At 44.0% G+C, this 18,736-nt stretch overlaps 1 protein-coding gene across 5 annotated transcripts in view; it reads left to right on the top strand.

Annotated features, from left to right (window-relative positions):
- Positions 1-1,222: 1,222 nt before the first annotated feature.
- Positions 1,223-18,736, top strand: part of GRB10 (growth factor receptor bound protein 10) — a 145,138-nt gene continuing 127,624 nt past the window's right edge. Inside the window, exons 1-2 of one of the 5 annotated variants that reach the window (XM_064660352.1) lie at positions 1,232-1,370; positions 1,520-1,721. The gene's annotated coding sequence lies outside the window, so the exon portion shown is untranslated. Of the gene's footprint in view, positions 1,722-18,736 lie in introns of all 5 variants that reach the window. The other 4 variants (XM_064660370.1, XM_064660344.1, XR_010431839.1 and 1 more) reach the window with 4 other exon arrangements.

Raw genomic sequence — 18,736 nt, forward strand, 5'->3', positions numbered from 1 at the left:
AGTCCCCAGGAGAGGTCAGGGGACTGGTGGCATGAGGAGGATGAGCACTGAGCAGGCAGGAGAATGGCACGTGCGTCCAAGAGGCTGAGGTGACACACACAAGGAAACTAGAGAGATTATTTGAGGAGCTGAACAGGGAGAGCGAGTGGTGAGAGCAGAGCAAGACCAGAGCAGGGCTGGAAACACGGGGACCGGGAGGGCAGGCTGATAAGAAAAGCATTCCTTTAAATTCAGTAAAGAAGAGCCACAGAGGAAGAAACAGCAAGAGCAAAGAAGGTATCATGTTACATTTCAAAATATATTCAGCTCGGGCACTCAGCCACAATGCTCCCATTAGTGTACATGCATCTGTCTTAGGAAGAAAAGCCCATAGATTTCTCCCACTTCTCCTTAGGCTCGATTTCCTTTTATAGGGCTGACCACTTTCTTATGAGAGGTGTTTTTGCGTCTGGTGGAGAGAATATTCCTCTCCTCTCAGAGCGTGACGGCTCATGTTAGAAGTCTATACGCTTTAAAACAGCAGCTCTTCGGGAAGCGAGCAGCTCCGCTTCTCTTGAAAGAGCTTTACCACAGTCCGAGTTGCACGCTACTTGCAAAATGGGATGGCTTGGAGCTACCAGGGTGAAATACCAAAAGTCCCAGTACACAGAAGTTCGCAGCAGCAGTCTGTAGGAGTGCTGGTAGCAGCCTGAGGATCCAGGGCGCTTTGCGGTACAGAGAAGCTCCGAGCAGCCCCCCGTACTGTTGGCACACGCCGGGCGCCTGCTCCACGCTGTCTGGAAGGGGAGCTGGGGCACCTTCCCTGCGCAGTTTTTTTTGGAAAAATGTGAGAACGGGGCCGGTAAGGTTAAAGAAAAAGTCCACGCACAAATGCCTTGCATTTGCAGATGCTCTGTTAGTTTTATTTTAAAGAAAATCAGCCCTTCCCAACAAAAGCACGAGCCGATGCTACCTGCGGGTGAGCTTTCGTTGGAGGGCAGGAGACCCGCCATGGTCCCGCGACCTGCCGCCCCCAGCCCCGTTCGCACCGGAACGGCGGAGAGTGGCGATGGGGGGAGACGCCATCCCCGCACCGCCCGCCGGCGCCGCCGGCGCTCCCGGCCGCCTCCTGGCGCGGCGAGGCACGGGCCGAGGCTGCGGCTGCGTGCGGCGGGGGCGGGAGCGGGGCGGGAGCAGGGCGGGAATGGGGCGGGAGCGGGGCGGAGCGGCACCGGGAGTCAGCTGGGCGCGAGGCGAGAGCGCGGCGGTGGCGGGGCGTCGTTAGCACCGGGATCGGCGGCGGCAGCGGGCAGGCAGAAGTTTTCTCCGCAGACCTCTTCCCGCAGTCCAGGGACGCCTTGCGGAGGCGCGAACGTCCGCGTCCGCTTTGGGTGTGTTTTGCTTTTTTTTTTTGCCTTTTTTTTTTTTTGCCTTTTTTTTTCCTCTCCCGATTTGTTTAATTGTAATTCTTTTTTGTTTTATTTTTAATTTTTTTTCTAAAATTGTAATTTTTTTGTCTTTTGTTACTGTTGTTCTTGAGGCGCGTGGCTCCTAGAGCTTGCCCTCCCCCGCCTGCGTCCCACTCCACCCCCCCCCCCCGCTCGGAGGATCCCCCCTCCCCGCCCGCGCTCCCGTCCCCGCCGGCTCACACGACCCTTCCTTCCCCTGACCCTCCGCGCCCGCCCCGGGCTCGGCGGGTGCGCGGCGCCCGGCAGGGTCGGTGCCGGCCGCCCGCCCAGCAGGTAAGGGGCCGGGGGGCGGTGCGGGGCGCGCAGGGGGCCAGCGGCTGCCCCTGGGTAGCCGCAGCAGGGGATGGGGGGGGGGGGGGTCGGTCCGGGGTGGATGAGGGCTCGCCGGCTCCTCGGTGGCGGAGGCCGGTGGGAGGAGGAGGAGGAGAGCAAACTTCCTTTTCCTGGGGCCGCCGGCGAGCCGCCCCCCCCCCCCCCCCCCCCCACCCCGTGCTCGCGGGGAGCGCCCCCGGCGCACTAGCCGCCGTCCCCGGGCCCGGACGGGGGACGGCCGGCTGCCGCGGGGCTCGGGGGAGCGGCCCTTTCCCTCGGTTTGGGGCTTCTTTGCCGCGTTTTGTTTGCTCGCCTGCTGCGCGCCTCGCCCCGGCGGTGCCGGGAGCCGGGCTGTTCCGTCGCCCCGCACTGGAGGAGAGTGAGGTCTTGCCCCGCCAACTGTTGGCGGTGCTGCTGCCGCCACCGAAAGTCCCCGGTGTTTCCCCCGCTCCGTTCGGGGTTTGCGGGAGTGCTGGCGGATGGGCAGTTCGCAGAAATGCCATCCCGGTGTGCTGCCACCTCACTGCTCATCCGCGGCGGGGATGTGCGACCACTCCGGGCGGCCGTGTGCCTGCGGGAGAGCGGCCCTGCCCGCCGCGGAACCCCAGCCCTGCCCAGAGCCCCGCGCTAGCCCAGGAGCTCCGCAATAGCGGGGAGTGCGGGGCTGCTCCTGCCCCAGCTCCCCGCCGGGGAGAGCCGTGCACGCATGGCTCTCTCATTGTATAACTGTGGTACTGCAAGCTGGGGCTGAAACTGTGGCATCGTTATAAGAACAGTTTGCAGTTAATTGGTTTGGCAGATGAACTCCTGCTCAATCCTCTTGCCCGCTTCTGTTGCTTAAGTGCCAGGGCCCCCTCCCACCCTTTCCCCCCTTTTCCCCCGCTTTCCTTTGAAGCGTCGCATAACTCTGTATTGCCAGCAGGATGGAAAGTGCTGATTCAGCAGCCAGGAGCCCCACTCCATCTGAAGTGGTGGTCTGCCTGAAATGTTCCCATTTGTTGAAATGGGAACATGTGTTGCTGGTATGTCAAAGCAGCATTGATCAGGTTTTCTAAAACAGACCCGAAGAATGTGGTTTGCTTTTCCCTTCGGTAAAGTAGAATGAATTTGGGTTTGGGGGAAAGCAAGAGCAAGCAGGATAGGAGGGATGTGGGTATCTACCACCTCAAGGTACGCTTCTAAGGGACAGTTGAAATTATTCTGCCTCATAAAGGTTGCAAGGATACATTAACAGTCCAACTCAATCTATTCCTGCATTTAGAGACTAGTAGTTGAGCTTAAAGCTCTAGAAAAGGTATGGAGAAGGGCAACAAGGCTAATCCTAGATTTAAAAGGAGTGAGTTATGAGGACAGGTTAAAAAAACCCACCATAAATGCATGGAGACTAGAGAACTCACACAGAAAAAGGAAATATGCTTGAAACTTTAAATAGGAGCTTTGCCTGTGCTTCATGATCATTTTGGAACTGAAGCAGGGTGCAGAAGGTAAGCAGGATGCACTTGCCATTGCTGTGTTAGTCTTCCTTCAGGGCTTAACCTCTCAGTGCAGCATAAGAAGGAGAGCTGTACCGGAGCTGTATTCCTCTGGCTATCTTTGTACAGGTGTATGTTAATATCAAGGCTGCTTGTGTTTTTTTTCCTCCAAAACCAAACTCTTTAAAATTCAGCACAATATAGAGCAAACAGCAAAGCCTGAAGAGTACTGTTTGGTAGCCTTACTGCAAACAGTAAACTGACAGAGCAGCAGACCCTGACGCTTGCCTCCAGTGGTCATTTTACCATGTTATAGTCTGATTTATTTTCTTCACTTGGACTTTATTTGTTCTTAAAGTAGGTCTTGTTTGCCCTGGCTACATATTAAAGATCTTGTGGTACTTTCATGGTTTTCCTTGGTTTTGTTAATCAAACTGTCCCCTCCCTGAGCGCTGTGTGAATTGGCTTTCATCCTCAGATACAGCCACACCTGGATTTCAGTAGCATATTCCTGTGTTTTTTATTAGGTAGTCCAAAAGCGCTGCCTAAATGCAAAATGGATCTCTGCGTTTCAGTTCTGCTAAAGTGTATACTATGCACTCGGTGAATAAATCAAATTTTTGCAACCCTCTGTCTTGTGAGCACTTAAATGACTCCAGCAAGAATTGTCACAAAGGTTTTTTAGAAGTTTTTGGTCATGTTCCAATCTGTGCTTGGGGTGTAAATGGGCAAAAAAGTATCTGGATCTTTCTGGCGAAGGTATCCTTCCAAGGCAGGGAGTTCCCAGCTGGCAGAGGAGAGGCATAGCTGGGTCATGCGCTGCTTCTGCCAGCAGTACGGGAGTGTTGCACTGGGAATTTGTTTTCTGACAGCCCCGAACTAACAGATGTCCATCTAGACTGTGAGGCACCATCAGCTTCCCTGGGCGTGCATAGCGGTGGCAGCAGGCAAGCCGAGGGGCTCCCGGGTAGTGTCACACTAGGTGGGACCATGTTGTTACTCCTCTTCTCCCTTTTGCCATGCCTCTCTATATCTGGTTGTAGAGGTGATTGTGCTAAATGAGGCTAGATTTCTAGATAAAACTTTTTCTTAGACCAGTTGAGCCCTGTCTCAGGAAGTGTGTATCTGTGTGTGGGAAATGCACTCAGGTGCTTCTTCAGACCACTGAAATCGGGAGTGGGGGAGTAGATGAAGGGGTTGCCTTTTGATGTCCAGTGGTAGACTTTTTTAGGATGCACTTAAGTATTTGCTCGAGTAAAAATTTCACTGGTTGCAGCAAACACTGTGGTGCAAAACCCTTGCTATTTTCTGCTGGCCTTTTTACTCTAAACCTCTGGGTGAACTTTATTAATGGGGTCAAGAGAAAAGCTTTTCTTCACTTTAAGCCAACATTTTTGTCCAAACTAAGACTAGGGAAGCCTGCTTCTTTTTGGATTTATCTCAATTACGAGAGTATTGATGCCAGTTCACAGTGTAGCGTTTCTTACATTTGCCCACCTGGCCCAGTGTTTTCACAAACAAGGAAGATAACTCTTGAGACCTCTGCCTCTGTCAAGCTTGCACGCAGCTTGCCAATTGGCTTGGCTACAGCGTGATTGCGTAAGCCTCCTGTATGAAAGCAGGCTAAGAAGTTTGGATTGTTTTTCTTGGAAACTGGACCTGCTCCTGGCCATGTCCAAAATATACCAGTTATGACTCTTCACCCAGGGAAATCTAGGAATGGTGATCCTTTACCAAAAAGTTGAAACCCCCAGTCTTTTTAAGAATTGCAAGGAATGAGGTTGCCAAGGTGTCCTTTTATTAGCATTGAACTTTATTTACAGGTTTGCTAACCTTGCACTGCCTGCTGGTCAGGAGAGCACTTTTCAGTCTAAACTTGGATGTGGCAAAGTAGTCTTGTTTCCTACCACTTTTTCTCCCAAACCAGTGATTGTTGTGAAACATAATATTATGAAGTAAACAGATGTCACCTCACTGACTTCTCTTTATACATGTTGAGCTGTGTGCTTCTGAACTAGTCCTGTGCCAGGTCTTTCTTATTCTCATGCCATCTGTTGAATTGGATGATCTTTTTGGACAGCATTTCCCACTTGAACTCAGTATGCTCCTCTGTTGCATTGTGGATGTGGAGAGTAATGTCCTAGGAAGCCAGATTCCACTATGAGTGCAGCATTAAAGAAAACTGTTGATTAGTATGAGGCATACTGTCTGCAAACAGACTGTTAATCTCTTCAGTGATTAAACAACCAGAATAGCCTGACTATAAGATTTGGTTGGATATATTCTACAGTCCCTTTGCTTATATGCTTTATTCCTGTGGATACTGTCTCTTCAGTGGGTACCTGATATAAGAGAGACACATAGGCACTACATTTTTCATACAGGTACATTTTCATCTGAAAGTGGTGGGGTTTGTGGTTTCTAGCAGCTTTTGGACTTAAAATGTGCATAAGAACCCTGAATATTGAAGGATTCAAGAAGTGAGTCATCATCAGTGACAGGTTATCCTGAAACTGTTTAAAGAGATCTTCACATTCACATTAATGTGCACCCATTGCCTGAGAACTTAGCTCCCTCTTTGCTTTCCTCGGGTCTTCCATAAGTTGCAGAGGGATCAGTTCATGCAGAGCAGATGGACATGGTTGTCAAGACTGAAGGCGAGTTCATGCCCTACTTTAGAGTAGTGTCCTTGTGAACAGTTCTGTCTTTCCTGGTCTCTATATCAGAAAAGACCAGGGGTTTCTGTTTAATGGTGAGGAGTCAGTCATGGAACCATGAGGTTTTGAGCACTGGGCGAGTCATCTTCCATTAGGAGGTGGTGGCAGCTATATGGCTGCTTGGATTTTTACTTGGCAGACACCCTTTGTAGGCAAAGACCAGAGACTCAGGTGTGGATTGAACAAAAATATAGTCAGGATGAATAATGTGGGTTCTTCAAAGCCCAACACTAATGCTTATCTACAAGTCAAGAGAGTTTTTAATGAAACTTGCTAATTGCATCCCAATTAGTTAACCCATGGGGAATGCCGATTACGACTCCTGAATGGCTACAGCAAAACTGTCTGTCATGAAGATCAGTTGTTTTGAAGTGGATGATCTCTTTAGCAGAGTAGGAGACTTCCAGTAGCATGGATAATACAGCATGTAACTACTATTATAAATTAGTGTGAGGGATCTTTTTCTTGCTGAAGCCTTTCAGAACCCTTTGGTAGGTCATTGTATCCCTGGGTATCAACTTTGGAGAGAGTAAAACAGAGAGAAAAATGCGTAGTTCTCTGTGTAATATGAAGTAAAATTACAGGTTGTACCAAACTTGTAGATTACTAGGCTAAAACTTGCATAATCTAGGCATATGGCATGAAAGTCTACCTTGTTGATACTGAGAGAAGTGAAAGAGCTCTCTTTTGGAGCTCTTTGCAGCTTTGAAGACTGCTGTCTTTGAGATTATGTTGGTTCAGGTATGATGGGATAAGGCTTCTTTGCTAGAATAATTTGTCTTCTTCTTGGAGAAAGGATCAGCAGAGAGAAATTCTCCCTTTACCACATGAAGATGGGACAGACTCTATTTATTCTTCCCTGAAGTGAGAACTGGGGAGGGGGTGAGGGGAGTTGCAAGTCTTAATTATATTGTGCAGTATGTTTCTGAAAAGAGCTTTGGCCTTATGGTGATAGTCATGATCCTTGGATACAGAGGTGATAAGTGCCCTAGATGCACTTACTGGGAACACCATGACCATCTCTGCATTCTCCTCTTGTGGGTAGAAGCTGTAGAGCATCTGAGAAAGAAACAGTGTCCTATTTCTGTTGTATTCTTTTGTTGGACTCCAGGAGAAGACTGCAAGAGGTTTTTCCATTATCTTACCCTCCTGCTGTTGGGCTGTCATCCTTAGGCCAACAGCAACAAGTTGAGCAGCCATGTTGATCTTAATGTGCAACAGTTTCATTAATGATTACAATGTTAACCATTGTAATCATTACTGTTTCAACTGAGCAACAGTTCTGTTGCTCTAGCCATGATATTCAAACAATGTATTTCTTAGTGAGTCTGTTTCAACTTTTTTGGAAGCCAAACCCAAGGAGCATGGGGAAATTCCAAAAAAAGACAGTTTTGCATAGACAGGGCATGATGAATGGGGTGATTGTAAACACATGTTTGGTTAAACCACTAGCAAACCAGCCTCTGATTCTTCCCAGCCTCCATCAATGCCAGCTTCTACTAGCTCACAACAGGACAAAAATAGGAAATTACTTTCCTGGCAGGCAAACCATAGAGGAAATGCCATGCCATCCTGTTGGAATAAACCTATAGCCCAGTGGGAAGGAGCTCTCCTGCTGAGCAGCAGTGGGGATTTCTGCATTTGTTCACACAGTAAACTTCGGAGTGTGGTGGTCCTTGTGCTCTCTTCACACTTACTGCTGCAGAATTTGTGGCAACAGAGAAATCGGAGAAACTGAGCCATCTGCATTCAAGCTGAGCCTGTGGCTGCAGAGGGCTGCAGATAAGTAAGGGTGGATAATACTTCATGAGACCAGTATCATTCTTTCATTATGCATCCCTGGAGAGAAAATCAATAAGGAGGGAGAATCTCTAAGTCTGTAGATTCTTTTCATGATGGAGATTAGCACTCGATGAACACTTAGAAGCTTCTTTCAATGGCCAGGATCTAAATTCTGCCTTTCTGACGGCTTGATCAAGTGGCTGCAGCTCATATTGTTGGTTTTTAATATAGAGCGAGTTTTCAGAAGTTATTTTTTTCCTTTGATTAACTTTATTTCTAGGTCATCTTCAGGTGCAATTTAAGTTTTGAAACCACGAGGAAAGGAATCTGTAAAATATCACCCAAATCTTTCACGAATGAGCTGTGGTTCTGTAATTCTGATTTGACACTTCAACATATTTTTGGTCAGGAAGTTGCAACTGGACTCGGTGTCTATGCATGATTCATATGTTTGTAAAGTGCTTTAGATGTCAAAACTAACTGGCAGCAAGGATTTGGATCATTTTCCAGAGAAAAATCTGCTAGAAGAATTTTCCCAGATAATTGATTTTAATGGAGGATGATAGCACAACATAGTTGTATAATAGAAAGTATTAGAGCAGAAGTTTTCAAATCTGAAATAAAAATAGGAAAGGGATTTTTTTCTTTTTTTTCCTCCCCCCTTTCTTCTTTCCTTCTTTTCCATGATGTTCATCTCTGCCAAACTACTAGGTATTGATTCAGATAGGAGAATGTTTTCTCTCCTTAAATGGGAATTGAGAGAGGGGGTGAGAAGGACTGGGGGAAGGTAAAATCTGTGGGTTGGTCTTGCTTAGTGTACTGTTAAAGCTCTGAGCATCCTTGGAAAGGAATGAGGAGCTTTTATTATATCAAAACACAAGTGTGGAATTAAACTTCAAGGGGCTGGAAAAGCTAAAAATTCAGAAGGCTTTGCCACAAGACAAAAATATCACAAGCTTTCTTAAAAGGCCTGCTTTCCCTTCTGGCTCAAATGTATTGAAGTCCATTTATGAGATGTTAAGGGAGAAATATGTATTGCAAGGCCATTGATTCTTCCTGAATTAATGTCTTGTGGATGATCACTCTTCATTCTAATAGCTGATTGTGCTGACATCATCCAAGATGTCAGGGGATTATGTCAGAATTCAAGCCTTGATACTGTGCAGAACAATGGCTCAAGTGCTGTCAGATGCTTTCTTGGTGGGTCGGTTTGCTTTTCTTTTTCCTGTCCAACTCTAACTATGATGTTCCAGTTACTGTACATAGTCACAGCAAGAGATGTAGTAAACAATTTCCAAGAGAAACATATCTGTGCAGCATAATTGTGAGGACAAAGTACTGCTTGCTTCTAAATCTTAGGCTAGAGGGAGATTTGCCACCAGCATCTATGCTCTAGATGGAGAATGCATGCATTTTAAACAGTTCATGAAAAAGCTCACTAGCTGTAACATTGTCATCTCCTGTTTTGTTACGAAATATTTAATTCCAGGAAATCTGAAGTCCGAACAGTTGAGGCCAAAAGTGGTTTTGGTGGTAGTGTTTTTTTCCTGATCAGTTGGTTGGTTCATTGTTGGGGTTTTGTTTGTTTTGTTGGGGTTTTTTCCCCTCCTCCCTGACTATTGCACACCTAGCTTTAGTTTTTAAATGATGATTATAACGAAGGCCCTTGTGATTTAACCTGTCAGGCAGCTAAACACCACACAGTTCACTCGCTTCCCCCAGTGGGATGGGGAAGAGAACTGGAAAGAAGGTAAAACTCCTGGGTTGAGATACACAGTGCAATAGAACAGAAAAGGAAGGTAAAATAATAATAACTAAAAAAGACTACAAATAAGTGATGAACAATGTAGAGGCTCACCACCTGCTGACTGATGCCCAGCCAGTCCCAAGCAGGAACCACTGCCCCCCAGCCAGATCTCCCCTGTTTTTTGTTCAGCATGACACCATATAGTAAGGAATATCCCTTTGGCCAGTTTGGGTCGGCTGTCCTGGCTGTGTCCCCTCCCAGCCTCTCATGCACCCCCAGCCTCCTTGCTGGTGGGGTGAGAAACTGAAGAGTCCTTGACTTGATGTGGGCACTCCTCAGGAACAACCAAAACACCAGTGTGTTATTAACATAGTTCTCATCCTAAATCCAAAACATGGAAGTGTACCAGCTACTAGAAAGAAAATTAACTGTATCCCAGCTGACACCAGGACAGCCCTGTGAGGGGAAAGCAATCAAAATAGCCCATTATAATGCCTAGGAATGATCAGGATAGAATGTCACAGATTATATCCAATTTTCATAAACTGATGCTTTTGATATCCTTTACAGGTAGGCTGTTATAACATTACACGTAGTCACCACATTTAACATTTGAAAGGTTTTAGAAGAAGCATTGAGTTTATTTTCTAAAAGGCTACATGAGAATTGAGCAAGGAGGCTATGAGATTAGCTGTAGGAGTGGAGAGCAAATGCTATTTGGGTTACTGACGTCTCTGGTGTGTACTCAGACTTGTTTTGTGTTTGGCATGCATTATTTTTTCTAGATCTGATGCCAAAAAAGGTCAGGAAGAATCTCTGTGGAGTTCCTTGCTAGCAAAGGAGTATTACACTTGTTAACAAATGAAAAGTCAGAGAAGCATTGCAAAGGCTGTTGCAGATGATGCTGTGCACGACAGGATGAGTTTAGGTGTGTGATAACACTTGCAACACCTAGTTGAGTTGTTGTTGGAGGATAACTTCCTCCCCAGTGTCCTTTGGAAAATAGTACTGATACAGCCTCCAGTAGGAGAAGAGCACTGCAAGATGTCTTGCTAGTCTTATTCTTAGCTAATTTTGGTAAATGTATAATTTGTCCTGGTTTACTCAGAAATGGTTAAACTCTTCTTCCCAGGGTGCAAGTTCTCACAGTGTTTGGAAAATGGACAATTTTGAAAACTTGAATAAAGGAATCCTGCGCTGTAACAGCCTGACTTTGTTTTGCTTGTATTCATCTCTGAGAAGTTCTTGGGTCCTTCATGTCCAAAAGTCCAGCTCTTGTTTACAAGGTTTATTTTACTGGGGTCTCATTTAAAGTGCACGTTAACTAAGGTGACATGTCTATAGGTGATGTGAAATTGCCTTCCAGGTCAATTTGGCAATGCTCAATAGAGTTTCAGGGAGACAGTGTGTGTGCAGCCATCGGAGATGCAAGTCACTTTTTCCTCTTTGACTGTTGAAATGCTAATTTTTTTTTAATTTTTTTTTAAAATGAAAAATCTACAGTGTGAAGAGGTGAAGAAACTTTTCCCCTGGGAGAGAGGCAGGTCATCATTTCTCAAGGGATGTGGGTCATGCTAAAAGCTCACTGCTGCCAAAAGATGATGTTGTTTTTGTTAGAACATTTGGATCTCTTACCTCAGGCCAGCTTGGTTGTTCACTACCTATGTGCATGCCTAACTCCATAACTAGGTAGGAAAGCTGTCACACATACTTGTCTTTTCTGAGATTGGTTTTCTTTTGGGTTAAAGGATGGAATCAGTTCTTGGAAGCATGCGATGAGGCAGATGAGGTGAGGTGCCCTTACAGGGAAAGGAAGAAGAAGAAATGGGAAAGAGAAGAATAGGTCCCATCTCTTTTCAGTGATAGCAAACTGCTGGGCCAGCTTGGCCAGGGAAGCCTACTAATTTTTCTGGCAATCCAACAAAGGTTATTTTTCTCTATGAATTCCAAAAAATTTTATGGAGCTACGTAAGCAAACAAGCTTAGACTGACTTAGACCTGGCTTTGCAGAGCATCTCCAGAACTTGCCTGTATTTGCAAGGTTTACCTATTGAAGGGCTGATGGGAATTTTTCTACCATGTGTGAGGGTTAACCTTGTGTCTGATCTGTGTGTTGCCCTGAACTGTGGTTCTAAGAGATGTTGTCTTTACTTGTGTCTTTAAATTTCCCCCCCTTTTTTTTTTAATAAAATAGACCTGTGTTGTTGGGTTGTTTTCTTAAAATGAATATGAAATATGTTAGTGCTAGGTGGGGTTTTTATTGAGCAACTCAGCCATAATAAAAATGTCACTATTGCTCTTGTACATTTAAAAAAGGTAAAAATAGCACCTTCAGTTTCAGAAGATTATGTAAGGTATGTTTAACTGTATCTTATATGATCATCATAAAACAGAGCAACTGAGGAACTAACTGGTAATAAATCCATCATTATTCATATTATGAAAAATATCAAGAGTAATAGCCGTTCAAACACCAGAGACTGGGTTGACTTGCTCTGAAATGTACTGGTAAAACATACTTGTTTCAGACCGGTTACCAGCTGAAATGTGTTTTTTCCTGGAATGACTCATGTTTCCAATCTCAGGATCCCACAGCTACCTGTAAGCTGGTTCAGCCACCCTGCTCTGACCAAGAGGGGTTTCTGTAACCAAAGTCAAATAAAAGCATTAGGGGTGACTTCTCTTGTGCCTGCTAGGAAATGGTCTTAGTGGCTGTGGGGCAGATCTTGCCCGTGCACTCCTGGGACCCTTCAGGGGCTGCCTCAGAGTGCAAATTTCTCAGCCTTGCTAAAGCTAGTACGCTTTAGCCTGAAAAAAACCCAACCACCCCACAGACTGAAAACCAAAGTTCAGTAATTTCAGTTATTATTCTTGACTGTGGTAAATGTGGAATAATTTTGATGGCAAGGTGACATGTAATGGATTTTCTTCATTTTACCAAACAGAGTTTGGGAAGATCTAGGGTTTGGGTTCTTGGGTTCTGGATTGCACAGCAAGGACTGGGGTTTCTCTTTAGAAACATATCTGAATAGCTGTTTCCATAATTTTAACACAAAAATAGTTGAGTTAAATGACTGGCTCAGTCTTTCTGGCTGGGTACCAACTCTATTATAGATGGACTCCTGGATGGATGGAGGAAGAGATCTTTTCTCAGCCTTCATTACAGGGACTTGCCTCCATCTGAAAACAGTTTCTGTCTTTTGCAAGGTCATTTGGAGAGTGACAAAATGTGTGTTACATGTTCTCCCCATACTCTGTTTTACTTTGAGCACTCTATACAACTGCTGAATGAAGTTTGGGTTTTATAACAAATGCTACTCATAAGGATTTGGTTGGTTTGCATAGCTGTAGGATTTGGGGCTATTGAGGTGAAGGAAGTAATGAATGACAAAGTGTGCCCATAAAATTACTTTTTATGTGGTTGTATACAAATACCAAGTTTCTTCCACTTCTCAGGATATCTGGCCAGCTTGTGTGCTTGCCTTCAGCCATGTCATATCTGTACTGACTTTGGCAGTGATTCAGAGAAGATTCATCCAGCCAGAGAAGCATTCATGTGATGGGTAGTTTTTAAAATCAATTGCTTTATTTATTTTTTTTTAAAGTGTCTTGGGACTGAACCTTTTTTCCTATGCGCAACTGTGGCTTGTCTAAAGTCAATGTTTGACTACAGTTCAAGCTGTGTGGTCAGAGTGAATTTTTGCCTAAACCTATGTTAGAGCCATAAATTGTTGCATTCTGTGGGCAGTGATGTTTTCAACCAGTAGCTGGTCTTAGACACCTCTTCCTGCCAGTGTCCTCTGCTTCTGCAGTTGTAACTCTGTAAAGCCAAGCAAGGAAGTGTGTCCTTTGTGTGTGAACTCTTTCTGAAATCCTGGCTTACTGGGTTGAAAGCCCAGAGGTTCCAAAAGTGTCTTTCTCTGCTCCTCCTCCTGCCCTGCAGCCAGGGCAACCTACCTGCAGTATCACATTCTGTTCCCAGCAGCCCTGTGGCCATGCTTTCTCCCCTCCCAGACACCCAAATATCCCATTTCTCTCTCGAGGATGGGTGACATCTATGCAAAATAGGATTGTAAAACCATACTTTTCTGGAATACCTTATGGATATTGAAGGATTCTTGTTGAGCATTGACATAGTTTAGCAATATGCTGAAGGTTGGTAAAGGTCTTATGACTGATCCATACATAAAGCTGACTGTTTACGTGCTGTGGGAAGATGAGGGGAAAAGATGAAGGGAAGAACGTGTTGCTTCTCATGGTCAGGGCAGCAAATGTCCTTCTGCAGGTCAGGCTTAGGGCATCATCTGGATGGCTTCAACTGAAATGAATTAGTTTAGTGTACTCTCATTATACTACATTATACACCCCCTTTATGATGTCTGAGAGTGGTGTATCTCCTCTGCAGTTCAATGCATGCTGAATCCAACACTTCTTTGGTATTTCTGGGACCTTAGGATGAAGCCTTTCAGCAATGTGGTGTGTGAAGGGCTAGTTCATGTTGGAGTATGCAATAGGAAACATTGTTCCAAGCTGGGCTGGGGCTGGGGGGCTGCTGGGTGGTAGTGTGGAACCTTAGCAGGGCTGTGGCTGTGTGTGGAGCTGAGGGGCTTGGAGGAGAGAGCTTCAGGTTAAGTCTTCCTATGGTCTGGGATTCTTTTAAAAGTACTGCTGTAACAGAGTAACTCATGATACCTGACACCTTAGTCAAATGAGGTCCCTAGAAAACCAATGGACTCAAAGGATTGTATTAAAAGTGACTTTTACCTGAGATGCTATCTCTGAAATTCATTAGCAGTTTAAAATTAAACACATATTCTTGGTAGCTTAAATGAATCTTAATGACTTTCCGACACTTTTATTTTACAACCTTGTTGCTTTAAGTGCAGCCTGGATTGCAAATGGGTTATTTTATCATTGAAGATGTAGCAGTAATCTTCCTAAAGATTTGTCTGGTCAATGAAGAAGTAATAAGATTGTATAAACCAAAGCAGAGCAGTCCAAAGTAGCTGTATCCTAAAGCTGACCTGACCTATAATGCTTTGAATTACTGTGTCATCTTCCACGAGGGAACACTGCAAAGTCTTCTGCCCTTTTCCATCCTATAAGAAAGAATCTAGTCATGCCATTATTAGGGAGGAAAAACTGAATACAGACTAAAGATCTAAAATTGAGCAAAGAATGTAAATGAAAGCCAACTAAAAATGTTTGTTTTCTTTATTGAGATACACACTGTAAAAGAAAACCATTCCAATCTGGTTTTGAAGATTTGATTGACAGTTTACAAGTGACCTCTCTGCTCATATGTGTGTTTTGTAGCAGTGGGAGAGGAGAGGGGAAGATGCTTTAAAGAAGAGAGTTTAGGAGACATGGTGAGAACTGAGAAGGCACAAAGAAGGGCAGTATTGATACAGCTCAACTTTTTCATCAGCTTGATCTTTTGAGTTTTTTTCCCCCCTGCCAGTGCACCCACTTGTCAGTAGTGTGAGAGGAGAAGAAATCAAATTGATTTCCATAGTGATGTATGTCTTTCTAGTGTGAAAAGACAAAGTAGGCTGTATCCCCACCCTCCTCAGGTGAAAATGATGTGATGGGAATGTCTTAGCTCAAAGCATGGCTAAATCATGGCTCTGAAAGTGATTACTGATATGATTATCTTTTCCGAGTAATACTAACACTTTCTTGGAGCTGCTGTCAGGCATCTGTATGAGAAAAGCCTGCAGGTTTTGGTGGCTGTATAGTTTTTGGTGTTTTACCTGTGTGATGGTTGTATCACTCTGTGTTTGCTTCCATGTCCCAGGTCGCGGAAGTTAAATTCTCAGAGATGATGATTCTTTCGCCAAAGGTGAAGGAAGTGTTGAGAAAAAAATTGGGAGAGAACAAGTATTTATACCACAATGCATAGTAAACATCCCACTTGTGATACAGGTAGCTAATCTGCATCTAAAACTTTGCCTGACTTCAGTCCTGCTCTAGACCATAAGTGTCAGTTTTGAGTAGATGTTAATGTGCTGTGTCCTGTGGTCTGGTGGCCATTCAGACAGCCAAGGATTCCGGGGATAACCACATGGTGAGGCACCTGAGCAAAAACATTTCTGCTCTGAATACAAACAGTGGTACAGCGGAACTCCATGAAATGGCAATGCCTGTTCACCGTTCTTGACTTCAAATGCCTATACCTATTGATTTTACTTTTTAAAACCAATTTATTTTCCTTTCTTTTATGTCCCAGCCCTGTCACTCTTTAGGAGCAACTGGTGCTTTGCCTTTGTGGGCTGGCAGCCTCATGCTCCAAGATCCCAGTATCTGCAGTTGTAAAGATGCAAAGTGGAGAGCAGAGGGTCATTCCTGATAGGGAGGGATGGGCACTGGTGCTAATCCTGTAAATCCAGAGCAAGTCCCTCCCATACACAAAAACCTGATCTTAACTCTTATGTCCTCATTTGCTGTGATATTTACATATAATTCCTACTTCTTAAAACAAGAAGGAGTTAGATCTAGTCAGATTTAAGGAAACCTGCATGAACTAACCTTATAAATATTTATCTCTGCATCAGCATCTCACTCAGGGATACTCAAGAAAATATGACAAATTACTGTCTTTTTGACACTGCACAATATAAAGCAAATGAAATTTCAAAGCCTCCCTTAAGCCTCTGTGGCATGCTTAAATATCTTCCAGTTGGATGGTTAAAGGCTAAAATAAGTCTTGTACCCAGGAGTACTGGATTTGGGAGATTTGTGAAGCGTCTGTCCCCAGCTACTTCCATTGATGCAAATGGTGGAGACCAAACTGCAGGGGAGGGGGACTGCATCTTATTGGCTGGATAAGATGATAGTGCTTGCAGTTATTTCTAATCAGAGTTCATTTCCTATAGATAATCCCATATGTTTTGCATAGTGAGAACAAATGCAAATGCAGTTTGGAATACACTGGTGGCTATAGCTCAGTGCTCACAGTCCACGAGCTAAAAAAAATTAAAGGGGAGCTAAAAAAAATTGAAGGGATTGAAGTTTTGTTGGGTTTTTCCCCAGGTTCCCCCCCTGCCCCACCCCATCCATACTTCTAGAGATGCTGCTACTGAATAAGTGTTAATGCCAAGCTGCAGAATGATAAGATTGCACTTTACATTACCGACTCCAGTTAATTGTGCTGGGATGGCCATGTATAAATTATCATCTTCCATGATCTTGTGGAAGAAGAAATTTCTCTATACCATGTACCCTTTGAAAACTGACAGGCAGTGAAACCAGAAGATCTTCATCCACGGCTTGCTGATTGTGGCTAAGCATTTAAAAATACTCAAGACATTATAGTCAAAGTGGTGTTCCTGCTATTTGTCCCCCAGAATGAGACTGGAGAGCAAAATTTCTAGCATTGAAGGCGTTTTTACTGTGCCTCTCTTCTGTCAGGTACCGGTTCGTTTGTAGTGTTAGGACATAGCTGGATTCTTTTATCAACAAAAGCAAGTAGATGGGTTAGCCTTCTTAAGCTATTTTAGCACCTAAGGTTTTAAGTCGTTTGTTTGGTGGAGTTTTTTTTAAGACATTTTGGCACAGAAGGTTACAGTTGGTAAGCAACTCATTGGTATTCTCATTTTGAGTACTGTCCTTTGAAGAAAGAGAGGAGACAATGTATCTGTTGAAATTGTTTTTCTTGTAGCACAGTCCTAGATCTGGAGAGGAGACTTTACAGAGGTCAACTAGTCAATGAAAAGCTGGAGTATAGTTGTTTTTTGGGGTATACAGTTTTTGATGGGAGCTTGGTGAAAGTGATTGGGGGAAAATCTGTGTACTCTGACTCACTGTTTTTTTCCCCCATTTTAGCAATTTTGATTTGGTGCTTCTCTTTTTTCTGTGCCCTCACTCCACACCCTCCCTGCCACTCCACCCAGTAATGTTTTCCTAAATATTTGCATTTTAAACTTTTCTGTTTCTTCTTCTGAAAGTGGTGGGCACAGAGAACAGATTATTTTCTCTTTCTTTGCAGCAGGCTTTCACAGATTTAGAAGATTTCATCATGACCCTTACTTTTGCTTCTTTTGACTGAGCTCCAGTTAATTCTGTTTTTTCTTTTTTCCTCCCAGATGTCATGTTTTTCTAATTCTGTGATGTTCCTATTGCTTTTGCTTGGATTCTTTCCAGTTGATCTTTTCTGAAATTTGCTGTAGACTGGGTACAGCTTTGTGCTGGAAGCTTTATCAGCCACAAGTAGAACAGAACTGTTGCTTCATGATTCTCACATATGTTCTTCTGTACGTTCCTGTGTGGTATTTGTCTCTTTCTCAACAAAGAATTTTCCAGTTTCTCAAACTTGCTTTGAATTAAGTCTTCCACCAAGCTGGCAGCTTCAAGTTAGCAGCTTCCCCAAGTTTAATGAGTGTCATTTTCTCCTTCATTATCTGGATCATTAGCGTTAGAACAGTGTGGGACCAGGGCAGATCTCTGCACAGTTTATTCAGTATGTCAGGCTATTTTGTTACTATTTCAATTTTTTTTGACATTCCAAGAAAATGTCAAAAATGTAATGTAAGTCAGTGCAGTTACCCAGTCACTTTCAAATTTGCCATAAGATGACTGTTTGCATTGATAACAGTATGACAGAGTTTTCCTATCTTTTCATGAGAATGCAGTTTGAATTTTTTGATGTGGTTTTGCTAATGTCAAGATTCAGTGTCTACTGCTTCTGTGTTCCTAAAATACGTTATTCTGACGTACTAGGATATTGAGTTGGTTTGACATGGCTTATGCATGAAAAACCAGTTTTTGTTGAAGTCAGTCTTTTATTTTCTTCCTGATGCTAGCAGATGGGTTAATGGCAATCCATGTGCAAATTAGGCAACAAATATCATTCTTCAGGTTTTTCTTTCCACTCCTTTCTCCTCCCACTTCTTTAGGATGTCACTGTTTGCCATTCTGTAGCCTCTGCTACCTTGTCAATCCACTATGAAATTTCAAAAATAACTGCTAATGATTTGAAGCTTTAAGAAAAATTCAAACTATTCAATTCATGACTGAATTTCATGAAAACCAGCTAATTTGAAAGTTGATTAATCTAATTTCTTTTCTCTCCTCTGTCCTATCATCACTAGTAATAGTTGGGGGTTTTTGTTTTGGTCTTGTTACCTGTAGCTTTCTTCAGAAAGCCATGAGTGGACTGACCTTTCCCTTAATCATTATTTTATTGCTGTGGAATTACAGAATGAGTTTTTGATGTCTCTTGTTTCACTTTCACTTATTTTGGTATTGCAATAATTGTCT

This window comes from Pseudopipra pipra, chromosome 1 (genome assembly GCF_036250125.1).
Source record: "Pseudopipra pipra isolate bDixPip1 chromosome 1, bDixPip1.hap1, whole genome shotgun sequence".
Classification (NCBI taxonomy): Eukaryota; Metazoa; Chordata; class Aves; order Passeriformes; family Pipridae; genus Pseudopipra; species Pseudopipra pipra.